General features: G+C 40.8%; 1 protein-coding gene across 2 annotated transcripts in view; it reads right to left on the bottom strand.

The window, feature by feature from the left end:
* The window catches only part of THSD4 (thrombospondin type 1 domain containing 4), a 922628-nt gene that overhangs the window by 19340 nt on the left and 888504 nt on the right, over positions 1-14784 (bottom strand). The gene's annotated exons all lie outside the window — the stretch shown is intronic.

Here is a 14784-nt window from a genome sequence, read left to right as displayed (position 1 = left end):
TCCTGACCTAAATCCTATTGAGCATCTTTGGAAAGAGCTGAAACATGCCGACTGGAAAAGGCAACTTCAAACACGAGACAACTGGAGCAGTTTGCTCATGAGGAGTGGGCTAAAATACCAGTCGAGGTGCAGAAGTCTCATTGACAGTTACAGGAATCGTTTGATTGCAGTGATTGCCTCAAAAGGTTGTTCAACAAAATATTAAGTTAAGAGTACCATCATTTCTGACCAGGCCTATTTCATGAGTTTAATTTTTTTTTAAATTCTGAGGAAGCAGGGTTAAAAAGCAATGTCTGACTTTCATTTGTTCATTTTCATAGATTTTTAATTTATTATTACTTGGGGATTATATGCTTTGTGGTCAAAAAAAATGTTGCTGCGATTGCCTGCCATGCACAAGCGATCCCTGTATGTTTTTTTTTGGGTGTTTAACAACAGTGAAACATGCGGGGCGGGGACTCGAACATGTCACTCGAGCACCCATGACACATGGTGCATACCTGAGTACCCGATGCAAACACAAGTAGCGAGACTATAGTGGGACATAGTGGTTTTCTTTGGGTGTCTAACAACCGTGAAACATGGGGGGCGGGGACTCGTACATGTCACTCGAGCACCCGTGATATATGGTGCATACCTGAGTACCCGATGCAAACTCAAGGAGCGAGACTATAGTGGGACATAGTGTAAAAGTAAAAAAAAAAAGTATAGGAAAATGAAAAAAAATTTTAAAAAAATTGTAAAAATCTAAAAAATAAAAAAAATAATCCCCCAAAAATAAAAATATATTGCACCAATAATATTTATTTATTCTGAAAAAAAAATAAACCAGTAAAAGTACACATATTTGGTATCGCCGCGTCCGGAACGACCTGACCTATAAAATTGTCCCACTAGTTAACCCCTTTAGTGAACACAGTAAAAAAAAATAAACTTAGCAAAAAACAATGCTTTATCATCATACTGCCAAACAAAAAATGGAATAACACGCTATCAAAAAGATGAATGTAAATAAAAATGGTACCGCTGAAAACGTCATCTTGTCCCGCAAAAAACAAGCTGCCATATAGCTCCATCATCCGAAAAATAAAAAAGTTATAGCTCTCAGAATAAAGCGATATAAAAAATGTTTTTTATCTAGATAATTGTTTTTATTGTGTAAAAGCGCCAAACATAAAAAAACTATATAAATGCGGTACCACTGTAGACGTACTGACCCGAAGAATAAAGCTGCCTTATCAATTTTACCACACGCGGAACGGCATAAAAAAAAGAAAAAACAATTTGGGAATTGCTGTTTTTTGTTTATTCTGCCTCCCAAAAATCTGAATAGAAAGTGATCAAAAAATGTCACATGCCCGAAAATTGTACTAATAAAAACGCCAACTTGTCCTGCAAAAACCAAGCCATCACATGACTCTGTCGGCCAAAATATGGAAAAATTATAGCTCTCAAAATATGGCAATGCAAAAACTAGTCTTTGCAACAAAAAAAAAGCGTCTTTTAGTGTGTGACAGCTGTCAATCATAAAAACCCGATATGAATCTGGTATTGCTGTAATCACTGGTCAACTTTTAACCCTTATACCTCCCTAATAAAAAAAAAAAAAAGTAGACATGTGGGAAATATTATTTATTAACTATTTTGTGTGATATATCTCTCTGATTTAAGGGCATAAAAATTCAAATTTTGAAAATTGCGAAATTTTCAAAAGTGTCGCCAAATTTCAGATTTTTTCACAAATAAACGCAAATGATATTGAAGAAATTTTACCACTATCATGAAGTACAAATGTCACAAAAAAACAATCTCAGAATCAGCGGGATTCGTTGAAGCATTCCAGAGGTATTACCTCATAAAGTGACAGTGGTCAGATTAGTAAAAATTGGCTCAGTCATTAACGTGCAAACCACCCTCAGGGGTAAAGGGGTTAAACGCGGGGTACCAACAATTTTGACCACGTGTGTATTACAATTTTTATTATTGCACTATTACAATTAAAAGTGTACCCATTTATACTTTTTTAATTCGTTTTATATTTTGTATTAGCCTTATGATTCTAATAATGGTATTACTAAAATCCCGATGCCTAAATCTGTTGATCGAGAAGAAGGCAAAAACCCCAGGACACATTCAGCCAATTTTTCACGGGGAAAAATTCCTTCTTGACCCAGAGATCAGTCTTAGAACCCTGGATCAAACCTAATTATGATACTAGTTATGTAATTACTATTATCGTATTAAATGTACTACTATAGGTGTAACACTTTGTCTAATTTAACTATAACCCACAATGTTATATGTATCGAGGAAATCGTCCAGCTGTTTTTTGAAAGCTGTTATAATGTCGGCCATTACTACCTCTTGCGGTAGGGCATTCCACAGCCCGACTGCTCTGACTGTAAAGAACCCTTTCCTGTTCAGGTGCCGGAATCGCCTTTCTTCCACCCATAATGAGTGTCCCCTGGTCCTGAGTATGGTCTTTGGAAGGAATAAGCCATGTGCTAGTCCTTTGTACTGACCACACATATATTTATACATGTAAATGAGATCCCCTCTGAGGCATCGTTTTTCTAAGCTAAACGAGCTCAACTTTTTCAAACTCTCATCATATGAGAGGCCTTCGATCCCTTATAATAATCTAGTTGCTGCCTTTGAACTGACTAACTTCTGAATATCCTTTTTAAAATGTGGAGCCCAAAACTGGATCCCATATTCCAGATGTGGCCTCACAAGTGATTTATAAAGGGGCAACAGTAGACTGGGATCGCAGGATTTTATTTCTCTTTTTATACATCCTAAAATGTTGTTTGCTTTTGCGGCTGCTGCTCGACATTGAGTACTACTGCTCAGCTTACCTGTAACCAGAATACCCAAGTCCTTCTCCTGTTCTGTAGTCCCGAGTATACTCTAATTTAATGTGTATGCAGCAATAGGATTACTCCGTCCTAGGTGCATTACTTTACATTTATCTACATTAAACCTCATCTGCAAAAGTGTTTACCAATTCAGTCATCTTATACAGATCGTTCTGCAGTATCGTAATGTCAAGATCAGATTTTAATATCCTACATAGTTTGGTGTCATCAGCAAAAACTGACACTTTATTAATGACCTTGGGGATGGGATTGAGAGTAAAGAGGTTAAAAAGAATCGGTCCTAGCACAGATTCCTGCAGCACCCACTGCTGACTATATCCCATTTACGATGACTCTTTGTTTCCTATAATTTAGCCAATTCCTTATCCATCTGCATATAGTTCCCCCAAGTTCTTGCTTCTGTAGCTTCAGTATAAGGCTGCTATGTGGTACAGAATCGAATGCCTTTGCAAAGTCCAGATAAATCACATCCGCTGTATTACGAACATCCATATTTGCACTTACCTCCTCTTAGATCCCCAACATGTTGGTCAGACACGACCTATTTTTCATGAATCCGTGCTGATTATCATTTATTATATTATATCTTATGATGCCCTCAAAAACTTTGCACACTACTGATGTCAGACTTCCCAGATGGTAGTTACCTGGATCCACCTTTTTACCTTTCTTAAATATTGGTACTACATTGGCTATCCTCCAATGCTGTGGCACTACCCCTGTTACAAGAGAGTCTAAGAATACGAGATACAGCGGTTTGTAAATTACTGAGCTCTATTCCCTCATTATCCATGGATGAATACCATGTGGGCCGGGGAATTTGTCAATCATTAATTTGCTCAGATGCAGGCGTACTTCTTTTTGTTTTAAACTAGTTATATCAGGTGGTGAACTTTGATTTTTGCCCTGTTGAAAGATGCCTGGAACGGACGGTTTGTTGGTGAACATGGATGAAAAGTGCCTGTTAGTTAAACAGGACAAAGAAAAGGATGAGATATTAATCTTGTTGTCATTGTCTTTTAAGGGGCCGATACCATCTGATTTTTTCTTTTTGACATTGATGTATGTATAACATTTTTGGGGATTTAATTTAATGTCCCTGGCGATTTGTTGCTCTGTAGATAACTTTGCTAGCTTGATTTCTTTTTTACATTTCTTATTTAGGTCTTTATACTCCTGAAATGCTATTTCTGTATTCTTGGCCTTCAAGATTTTGAATGCCCTTTGTTTTTGTCTTATTAAACTTTGCACTGTCTTATTTATTCATAATGGTTTCTTTTTATTCCTTGACATTTTATTACCAGAGGGTATACATTTTCTACAGGATTCCAGTAGTATTTTCCTTAAACATGTCCCATTTATGTTCGGTATCCCCAGTTAACATGACATGGTCCCAGTCTACACGATTAAGCTCCAGTTTTTTGCATTTCCTTTTTTAAATGTTTTATTGAATATTACATTGAAACTTACCATAATATGGTCACTGTTTCCCAAATACTCCCAGACCTATAGATCTGAAATTGTATTCAGGTTTGTGGGTTGCCTTGCTCGCACCTGCCTTTTTAGCTTTGCCCATAAATTTTCAATAGGATTGAGATCAGGGTTTTGTGATGGCCACTCCAAAATATTGACTTTGTTATCCTTAAGCCACTTCGTTACCATTTTGCCAGTATGCTTCAGGTGATTGTCCATTTGGAAGACCCATTTCCACCCAAGCTTTAACTTCCAAACACATGACATCATCATGTGGGCTGTCCAGAATTGTTTAAAGGCATAGTAATCTTAGTGTATGTAAACGTTTGACTTTGCAGTAAGTAATAAAAATGCTTAAAAACATTCTCGCTCTCATTATTCTGGCATTTGGCAAATATAAAAAATTATAGTAATCCTAATTGACCTAAAACGGGAAAGGTTTACTCTGATTTCATGTCAGATATTGAGAAAAACATGTATATGTGTCTTTTTATACAGTGTATGTAAACTTTTGGTTTCAACTGAATATATGCTGTCCTGTATTGAAAAACACCTGTGTGTATTACTTCGTTGCACTAGGGGTTTGTTCTAGGTGTTTTTCAATCTATATTATAAAATATGAATTTTAAGAGTTATATGTATACTTTCAACTGTCCCTTTTAATTATTTTTGACATTTATACAATTCTATCTGCAATTTAATGTCTTATTCCAGAGAAATCCACATTTTTGTTAATATGTAAATGAGCTATTAAGATCTATTGGCAGGACACTGATCTGCTTGAGAATCTGCCTCCAGACCTTATTTAAATGAAAGGTTTGTTACCAGTATAAGATATGTAGATCAGGAGAGCAGACTGTCAGTCATTGCAAGTCTCACACTGGTTAAGGCCCCGTTTCATTTAAAATAATCTTTGGAGGCAGATTCTCAGGGAGCTCTATAATAGCTCTATAATATCTCTACCTGTCTGCTTGATTAATCCCTTCATGGCATATGACGTATTTTTACACCAGAATAACGTTTCTTTGGCCGCTGCAACTTTGCAATAAAATGCAATAAGAGGCGATAAAAACATTGTATCTACCCCAAAATGGTATCAATAAAAACATCAGCTCGGGGTGCAAAACATAAGCCCTCACCCTGCCCCAGATCTCAAGAAATGAAAATGCTACAGATCTCTGAATAGGGCGACAAAGGCAAAAACATTTTTTCATATAAATTTCTGAATTTTTTTTCACCGCTTAAATAAAAAAATTATTTATACATGTTTGGTATCTGCATACTCATACTGACCAAGGGAATCATAATACCAGGTAAGTTTTAACATATAGTGAATAATAATAATAAAAAAAAACACTTGTGGAATTGCACTCTTTTTTTTCAATTTCACCGCATTTGGCATATTCCATTTTTCCTGTATCATAAAATCAATGGTGTCATTCAAAAGTAAAACTCGTCAGGCAAAAAACAAGCCCTCATAAGGGTATGGGGACGGAAAAATAAAAAAATTATGACTGTGGGAAGAAGGAGAGCAAAAAATGGAAAATGGCCATGGCGTGATTTCGTTGATTATGACTCCCCGTATATTCTACAATTTACACAAAGTATGCTCATAATGCCATTATGTGCAGTGAAGATGTCATTAAAATTTCCAATATCTTTTATAGAAATATATATTGAATATGATGATTTAAAAAAATCCAAAATAACTTTTTTTTGGAATAAATGTCAATTGCTGCCTACAAAGCGCTAACATATCATTTATCCAAGTTCGACACATTAGTCACCCAAGTAACTCATTATATAGTTTTTTGCCTGCTGTAGAAAGAAAAACTATAAAACACATTACCTCCAAGGTAGTTTTCTCAGAAATACTACCAATCCCGCGAGCCACACAGGAGCGCCAACGGGAAGTTAGGGAGGTGAATAAGTGGTTAAAGAGTTGGTGCAAGGCAGAAGGGTTTGGGTTCATGGAGAACTGGGCCGACTTCGCGGTCGGCTACAGGCTCTACCGTAGGGACGGGCTGCACCTCAATGGGGAGGGTGCAGCGGTGCTGGGGAAGAAGATGGCTAATAGGTTGGAGGAGTTTTTAAACTAGAGACGGGGGGGGGACCAAGGAAATAGGTGGGATGTGAGGCAAGCAAGGGGGAAGGGGAGAAGTGAATATAATGAGGGTGGAGAGGGGGGTGGGGATAGCACAGTTAGATCGTTAGAGAAGAATAGGATGCTAAATAACCCCAAAGTTTTATTTTGCATGCTGACCAACGCAAGAAGCCTGACCAATAAGGCGGATGAGCTGCGGGCGCTTATATCGGAGGAGAGGTATGCCATCGTAGGTATAACAGAGACTTGGCTAGACGATAGCTACGACTGGGTGGTAAATTTATTAGATTATAGTTTATTTAGAAGGGACCGGAAACAGGGGAAAGGCGGAGGAGTCTGCTTATATGTAAAGTCATGTCTAAAACCCAGAATAAGGGAAGATATAGGAGAGGGAGAAGAGGGGGTCGAGTCCATGTGGGTAGAGATAGAGGGGGCAAAAAATAATAATAAAATATTACTGGGGGTCTGCTATAAGCCACCAAATATAACAGAGGATAATGAGAATCTGCTATTAGGACAAATAGACAAAGTAGCAAAACATAATGAAGTGATTGTAATGGGGGATTTCAACTACCCGGATATTGACTGGGAAACAGAAACCTGTAGATCTCAGAAAGGAAAAAGGTTCTTGACAAATATTAAGGATAATTATCTCTCCCAACTAGTGCAGGAACCAACGAGAGGGAAGGCCGTGTTGGACTTAATATTGACTAATAGGCCTGATAGAATAATTGAGGTACAGATAGGGGGGCACCTAGGTAATAGCGATCATAATATTATAGACTTCAAAATGCCCTTCAGTAGGGTTATCAATAAGGGAACAACAAAAACATTAAACTTTAGGAGGGCGAAGTTTGATCAGCTGATAGAAAACCTTCAACTTATTGACTGGGACAAAGTTCTTAATCAATGGAATACGAATAGTAAATGGGAAACCTTCAAAAGAATTCTGAATACTCAGTGCGAGAGGTATATACCGTATGGGAATAAAAGGGCCAGAAATAAGAGGAAACCAATATGGTTGAACAAGAACGTAAAAGGGGCGTTAAATAGCAAAAAAGAGGCATTCAAGAGATTAAAACAGGAAAACAGTAAGGAGGCACTAATGTGTTACAAGGAAAAAACGAGAACCTGTAAAAAACAAATAAAAATAGCGAAGGAGGAAACAGAGAAACGTATTGCTAGGGAAAGTAGATCAAATCCCAAACTGTTCTTTATGTATATAAATAGTAAAAGGATTAAATCGGATAATATTGGACCGATAAAAAAGTGAGGAAGGCAAAATCATAGAGAAAGATGAGGATAAAGCTAATCTATTAAATAATTTTTTTTCGACAACTTTCACAAAGGAAATAGAACTAACAAGAGAAATGAGAAGTGACAAGCTTAATTCTCCACTAAGTATGACAAATCTAACCCAAGTTGAGGTACAGAAACGCCTCAGTAACATTAAAATAAACAAATCACCAGGACCTGATGGCATACACCCACGGGTACTAAGGGAACTAAGTAATGTGATAGACAGACCGTTATATCTTATATTTAAGGACTCTGTTGAGACTGGGTCTGTGCCACTTGATTGGCGACAGGCGAATGTAGTGCCAACATTCAAAAAGGGAGCGAAAAGTGACGCCGGAAACTATCGGCCGGTGAGTCTGACGTCCGTTGTGGGCAAAATTTTTGAAAGCTTCATTAAAGAGGCAATTACGGAGCATCTTGATGCTAATAATCTTTTAATCCCGAACCAACATGGATTCATGAGGAATCGCTCCTGCCAAACAAACCTGATTGACTTCTACGAGGAGGTTAGCTCTCGAGTAGATCAGGGGGAACCAGTGGATGTCGTGTATCTCGACTTCTCAAAAGCGTTCGATAGCGTGCCACATAATAGGTTGGTATACAAAATGAGAATGATGGGGCTGGGGGAAAATGTCTGCAAGTGGGTAGCTAACTGGCTAAAGGATAGAAGGCAGAGGGTGGTTATAAATGGAATATACTCAGATTGGGTAAGCGTCACTAGTGGGGTACCACAGGGGTCTGTACTAGGCCCAATGTTATTTAATATCTTTATTAACGACATAGTCAACGGGATAAATAGTAAAATATCAATATTTGCAGATGACACAAAGTTATGTAAAACAATTAATACAAAAGAGGACAGTGCAGACCTACAGAGGGATTTGGATAAGCTGGGTAGGTGGAGCATTAAATGGCAAATGAGGTTTAACGAGGAGAAATGTAAGGTCATACATATGGGAAGGAAAAATGGAAGTCACCAGTACTCACTGAATGGGAAATCATTGGGGAATTCAGAGATGGAGAAGGACTTGGGCATCTTGATTGATAGCAAACTAAATTGGAGTGCCCAAAGTCAGGCCGCTGCTGTAAGGGCAAACAGGGTAATGGGATGTATCAGAAGAGGTATAGCTGCAAAGGATGAGAACGTTGTTCTTCCACTGTACAGAGCACTGGTCAGACCACACTTGGAATACTGTGCTCAGTTATGGGCCCCAATATATAGAAATGATATAAATGAGCTTGAAAAGGTACAAAGAAGGGCAACAAAATTAATAAAGGGAATGGAGGGACTGCAATACCCAGAGAGTTTGGCAAAACTAGGACTATTCAGCCTGGAAAAGAGAAGGTTGAGGGGGGACATAATAAATGTGTACATATATGTTAGGGGACAGTATAGAGATCTTGCCCAGGATTTGTTCAAAAGGAGGAATATTACGGTAACAAGAGGGCATTCACTAAGACTGGAAGAGAAAAGGTTTCAGCACCAGCATAGGAAGGGGTTCTTTACGGTAAGAGCAGTGAGAATATGGAATTCACTGAGTGAGGAGACGGTAATGTCGGATTCACTTCACCAGTTCAAGCGGGGACTGGATGCATTTCTAGATACCAGGCAGATTTCAGCATATACTTAAAAATAAAATAAAATAGTAGGTTGATACAGGGATTTATTCTGACTGCTGGTTTCAGAGTCGGGAGGGAATTTTTCCTCAGGTGAAGATTGGCTAAATCATTTGGGGTTTTTGCCCTCCTCTGGATCAACTTTAGCAATTACAGAACTAACAGGTCGAACTTGATGGACGCAAGTCTTTATTCGGCTTTACAAACTATGTTACTATGTTACTATTAGTGTTGAGCCACCCCCGTAGTGTTCGGGTTCGGTTCGGTTCGTCGAACACCGGGATGTTCGAGGAACTGTTCGTCGAACTGTTCGTCGAACACCTTAGAACACCGTCGAACACCGTTAAAACCAATGGCAGGCAAACAAAAACACATAGAAACACATAGAAAACACCTGCAAAGGTGTCCAAAAGCTGACAAACTGCTCAGAAGACACTCTCTTTAAAAAAGCCGGCCGGCAAATTCAGCAGCGGCATACACCGGTACCCGACAATTTAGACAAGAAGGAATAGAGCATCACACATAGATTAGATAGATAGAAACATGTCAGTCACACATATAAGAAGCACAGTGACAGTGTTGGTTACTGCACTTGTCATTTAGTGTAAAGGATTTATTAAAAAAAATATTAGTGTTTTCATGCACCGTCTCTTTAAAAAAGCCGGCCGGCAATTCAGCATCTGTACCCGACAATTTAGAACAGAAAGAATAGAGCTTCACACATAGATTAGATAGATAGAAACATGTCAGTCACATATATAATAAGTACAGTGATAGTGTTGCTTACTGTACTTGTCATTTAGTGTAAAGGATTTATTTAAAAAAATAATAGTGTTTTCATGCACTGTCTCTTTAAAAAAGCCGGCCGGCAATTCAGCAGCGGTACCCGACAATTTAGAACAGAAAGATAGAGCATCACACATAGATTAGATAGATAGAAACATGTCAGTCACATATATATGAAGTACAGTGATAGTGTTGGTTACTGTACTTGTCATTTAGTATTAAAATAAAGGATTTATTATTAAAAAAATTGGCGTGGGGTTCCCCTTAATTTTAGGCTCTAGCGGAGGTTAAGCAGACGGCTGGGGCAGATGTTTGAAGCCTGGGAAGGGGGTAATACCCACGGAGCTTCCCAGGCTACTAATATCAGCCCCCAGCTGAATACATAGCCTTTACTAGCTATTAAAATGGGGGACCCCCCCAAAAAAATGACGTGGGGTCCCCCCTAATTTAATAGCTAGCAAAGGCTAGGCAGACAGCTGGGGGCTGTTATTAATAGCCCAGGAAGGGAGCCATGAATATTGGCCCCCTCCCAGGCTAGAAACACCAGCCGTCAGCCGCCCCAGAAATGGCGCATTCATAGGATGCGCCAATTCTGGCACTTAGCCTCGCTCTTCCACGCTGCCCTGGTGCGGTGGCAGGGGGTAATAGGGTTGGGGTTGATGTCAGCTTATAATGCCAGCTGACATCAAGCCCAGGTTAGTAATGGAGAGGCGTCTATAAGACACCCCCATTACTAACCCCATAGTCAAAGTTAAAAAAAACACAAACACCCAGAATAAAGTCCTTTAATTGAAATAAAGACACAATCCTTTATTGTCCACGCTGTCAGTGACGTGCAGGAGGTGAGCTGAGTTCATTGGACATGAGCTCACCTCATGCACATCACTGACAGCGTGGGAGAATTCTCCTGCACTCAGCACTTCAGCGTGAGAATTTTCCCACGCTGTCAGTGACGTGCATGAGGTGAGCCGAGTTCATTGGACATGAACTCGGCTCATCTGGATGTCGTCACAGAGAGACGCTGAGCAAGCCTGCGCTTCTCAGTGTCTGCGGGATGACAGGCTGGTTGGCAGCGTTCTGCTGCGGTCCAGCCTGTCATCTCGATGTAGCAGAGCTGAAGCTGTCGTGGGAACCATGGAAAGGTAAGGATGAGGTTGGTTTATTATTTTTCTTTTATTGCAGGAGATCGTTGGCTTCAGCTGGAATGGGTGTGATGGTAAGTATGGTTTAATTTAGAACAATAAAGAATTGTGTCTTTATTTCAATTAAAGGACTTTATTCTGGGTGTTGTGTTTTTTTTAAATACTTTACTAGAAATTCATGGCGGTCATGTCTAATACTGGCGTGACCCCATGAATTTTGGGCTTGGGGCCAGCTGATAATACCAAGCTGGCCCTAACCCCTTTATTACCCAGTGAGCCACCGCACCAGGGCCCTGGATGAGTTGGGTACAGCGCCAGAAGATGGCGCTTCTATGAACGCGCCATTTTCCGGGGTGGCTGCGGACTGCAATTTGTAGCGGGGGGGGGCCCAGAAAGCTTGGGCCTCCCTGCGCTGCAGATTCCAGCCCCCAGCTGCCTAGTTGTACCTGGCTGGACACAAAAATAGGGCGAAGCCCCACGTACTTTTTTTTTAATTATTTCATGAAATTCATGAAATAATTAAGAAAAAAAGGCCTTCCCTATATTGTTGTGTCCGGCCAGGTACAAATAGGCAGCTGGTGGTTGGGGGCAGCCCGTTCCTGCCTGCTGTACCTGACTGGACACAAATATAGTGCGAAGCCCCACTTCAATTTTTTTTAATTATTTCATGAAATTCATGAAATAATTAAGAAAAAAAGGGCTTCCCTATATTGTTGTGTCCGGCCAGGTACAAATAGGCAGCTGGTGGATGGGGGCAGCCCGTTCCTGCCTGCTGTACCTGGCTGGACACAAATATAGTGCGAAGCCCCACTTCAATTTTTTTAAATTATTTCAGGAAATTCATGAAATAATTTTAAAAAAATTGACGTGGGGCTTCGCACTATATTTGTGTCCAGCCAGGTACAGCAGGCAGGAACGGGCTGCCCCCAACCACCAGCTGCCTATTTGTACCTGGCCGGACACAACAATATAGGGAAGCCCTTTTTTTCTTAATTATTTCATGAAATAATTTAAAGAAAATTGACGTGGGGCTTCGCCCTGTTTTTGTGTCCAGCCAGGTACAACTAGGCAGCTGGGGGCTGGAATCCGCAGCGCAGGGAGGCCCAAGCTTTCTGGGCCACCCCCGCTGCAAATTGCAGTCCGCAGCCACCCCGGAAAATGGCGCGTTCATAGAAGCGCCATCTTCTGGCGCTGTACCCAACTCATCCAGGGCCCTGATGCGGTGGCTCACTGGGTAATAAAGGGGTTAGGGCCAGCTTGGCATTATCAGCTGGCCCTAAGCCCGAAATTCATGGGGTCACGCCAATATTAGACATGACCACCATGAATTTCTAGTAAAGTATTTAAAAAAAACACAACACCCAGAAAAAAGTCCTTTAATTGAAATAAACACACAATTCTTTATTGTTCTAAATTAAACCATACTTACCATCACGCCCATTCCAGCTGAAGCCAACGATCTCCTGAAATAAAAGAAAAATAATAAAGCAACATCATCCTTACCTTTCCATGGTTCCCATGACAGCTTCAGCTCTGCTACATCGAGATGACAGGCTGGACCGCAGCAGAACGCTGCCATCCAGCCTGTCATCCCGCAGACACTGAGAAGCGCAGGCTTGCTTGCGCTCCACAGTGTCTCTCTGTGAGGGCATCCAGATGAGCCGAGTTAATGTCCAATGAACTCGGCTCACCTCATGCACGTCACTGACAGCGTGGGAAAATTCTCCTGCACTCAGCGCTTCAGCGTGGGAGAATTCTCACGCTGAAGCGCTGAGTGCAGGAGAATTCTCCCACGCTGTCAGTGACGTGCAGGAGGTGAGCTGAGTTCATTGGACATGAGCTCACCTTATGCACGTCACTGACAGCGTGGGAAAATTCTCCTGCACTCAGCGCTTCAGCGTGGGAGAATTCTCACGCTGAAGCGCTGAGTGCAGGAGAATTCTCCCACGCTGTCAGTGACGTGCAGGAGGTGAGCTGAGTTCATTGGACATGAGCTCACCTTATGCACGTCACTGACAGCGTGGGAGAATTCTCCTGCACCCACCGCTTCAGCGTGAGAATTTTCCCACGCTGTCAGTGACGTGTATGAGGTGAGCCGAGTTCATTGGACATGAACTCGGCTCATCTGGATGTCGTCACAGATAGACGCTGAGCAGCGCAAGCAAGCCTGCGCTTCTCAGTGTCTGCGGGATGAGAGGCTGGATGGCAGCGTTCTGCTGCGGTCCAGCCTGTCATCTCGATGTAGCAGAGCTGAAGCTGTCGTGGGAACCATGGAAAGGTAAGGATGAGGTTGCTTTATTATTTTTCTTTTATTGCAGGAGATCGTTGGCTTCAGCTGGAATGGGCGTGACGGTAAGTATGGTTTAATTTAGAACAATAAAGGATTGTGTCTTTATTTCAATTAAAGGACTTTATTCTGGGTGTTTGTGTTTTTTTTAACTTTGACTATGGGGTTAGTAATGGGGGTGTCTTATAGACGCCTCTCCATTACTAACCTGGGCTTGATGTCAGCTGGCATTATAAGCTGACATCAACCACAACCCTATTACCCCCTGCCACCGCACTAGGGCAGCGTGGAAGAGCGAGGCTAAGTGCCAGAATTGGCGCATCCTATGAATGCGCCATTTCTGGGGCGGCTGACGGCTGGTGTTTCTAGCCTGGGAGGGGGCCAATATTCATGGCTCCCTTCCTGGGCTATTAATATCAGCCCCCAGCTGTCTGCCTAGCCTTTGCTAGCTATTAAATTAGGGGGGACCCCACGTCATTTTTTTTGGGGGGTCCCCCATTTTAATAGCTAGTAAAGGCTATGTATTCAGCTGGGGGCTGATATTAGTAGCCTGGGAAGCTCCGTGGGTATTACCCCCTTCCCAGGCTTCAAACATCTGCCCCAGCCGTCTGCTTAACCTCCGCTAGAGCCTAAAATTAAGGGGAACCCCACGCCAATTTTTTTAATAATAAATCCTTTATTTTAATACTAAATGACAAGTACAGTAACCAACACTATCACTGTACTTCATATATATGTGACTGACATGTTTCTATCTATCTAATCTATGTGTGAAGCTCTATTCTGTCTGTTATAAATTGTCGGGTACCGCTGCTGAATTGCCGGCCGGCTTTTTTAAAGAGACGGTGCATGAAAACACTATTATTTTTTTTGATAAATCCTTTACGCTAAATGACAAGTACAGTAAGCAGCACTGTCACTGTACTTCAAATATATGTGACTGACATGTTTCTATCTATCTAATCTATGTGTGATTCTCTATTCTTTCTATTCTAAATTGTCGGGTACCGCTGCTGAATTGCCGGCCGGCTTTTTTAAAGAGACGGTGCATGAAAACACTATTATTTTTTTTGATAAATCCTTTACGCTAAATGACAAGTACAGTAAGCAGCACTTTCACTGTACTTCGTATATATGTGGCTGACATGTTTATATCTATCTAATCTATGTGTGAAGCTCTATTCTTTCGGTTCTAAA

Source organism: Phyllobates terribilis, unplaced genomic scaffold (genome assembly GCF_046119375.1).
Source record: "Phyllobates terribilis strain yellow unplaced genomic scaffold, ASM4611937v1 Scaffold_11__3_contigs__length_659146591, whole genome shotgun sequence".
NCBI lineage: Eukaryota > Metazoa > Chordata > Amphibia > Anura > Dendrobatidae > Phyllobates > Phyllobates terribilis.
Note: the sequence above shows the minus strand (reverse complement) of the source record. Positions and strands in the feature narration are given on the sequence as shown.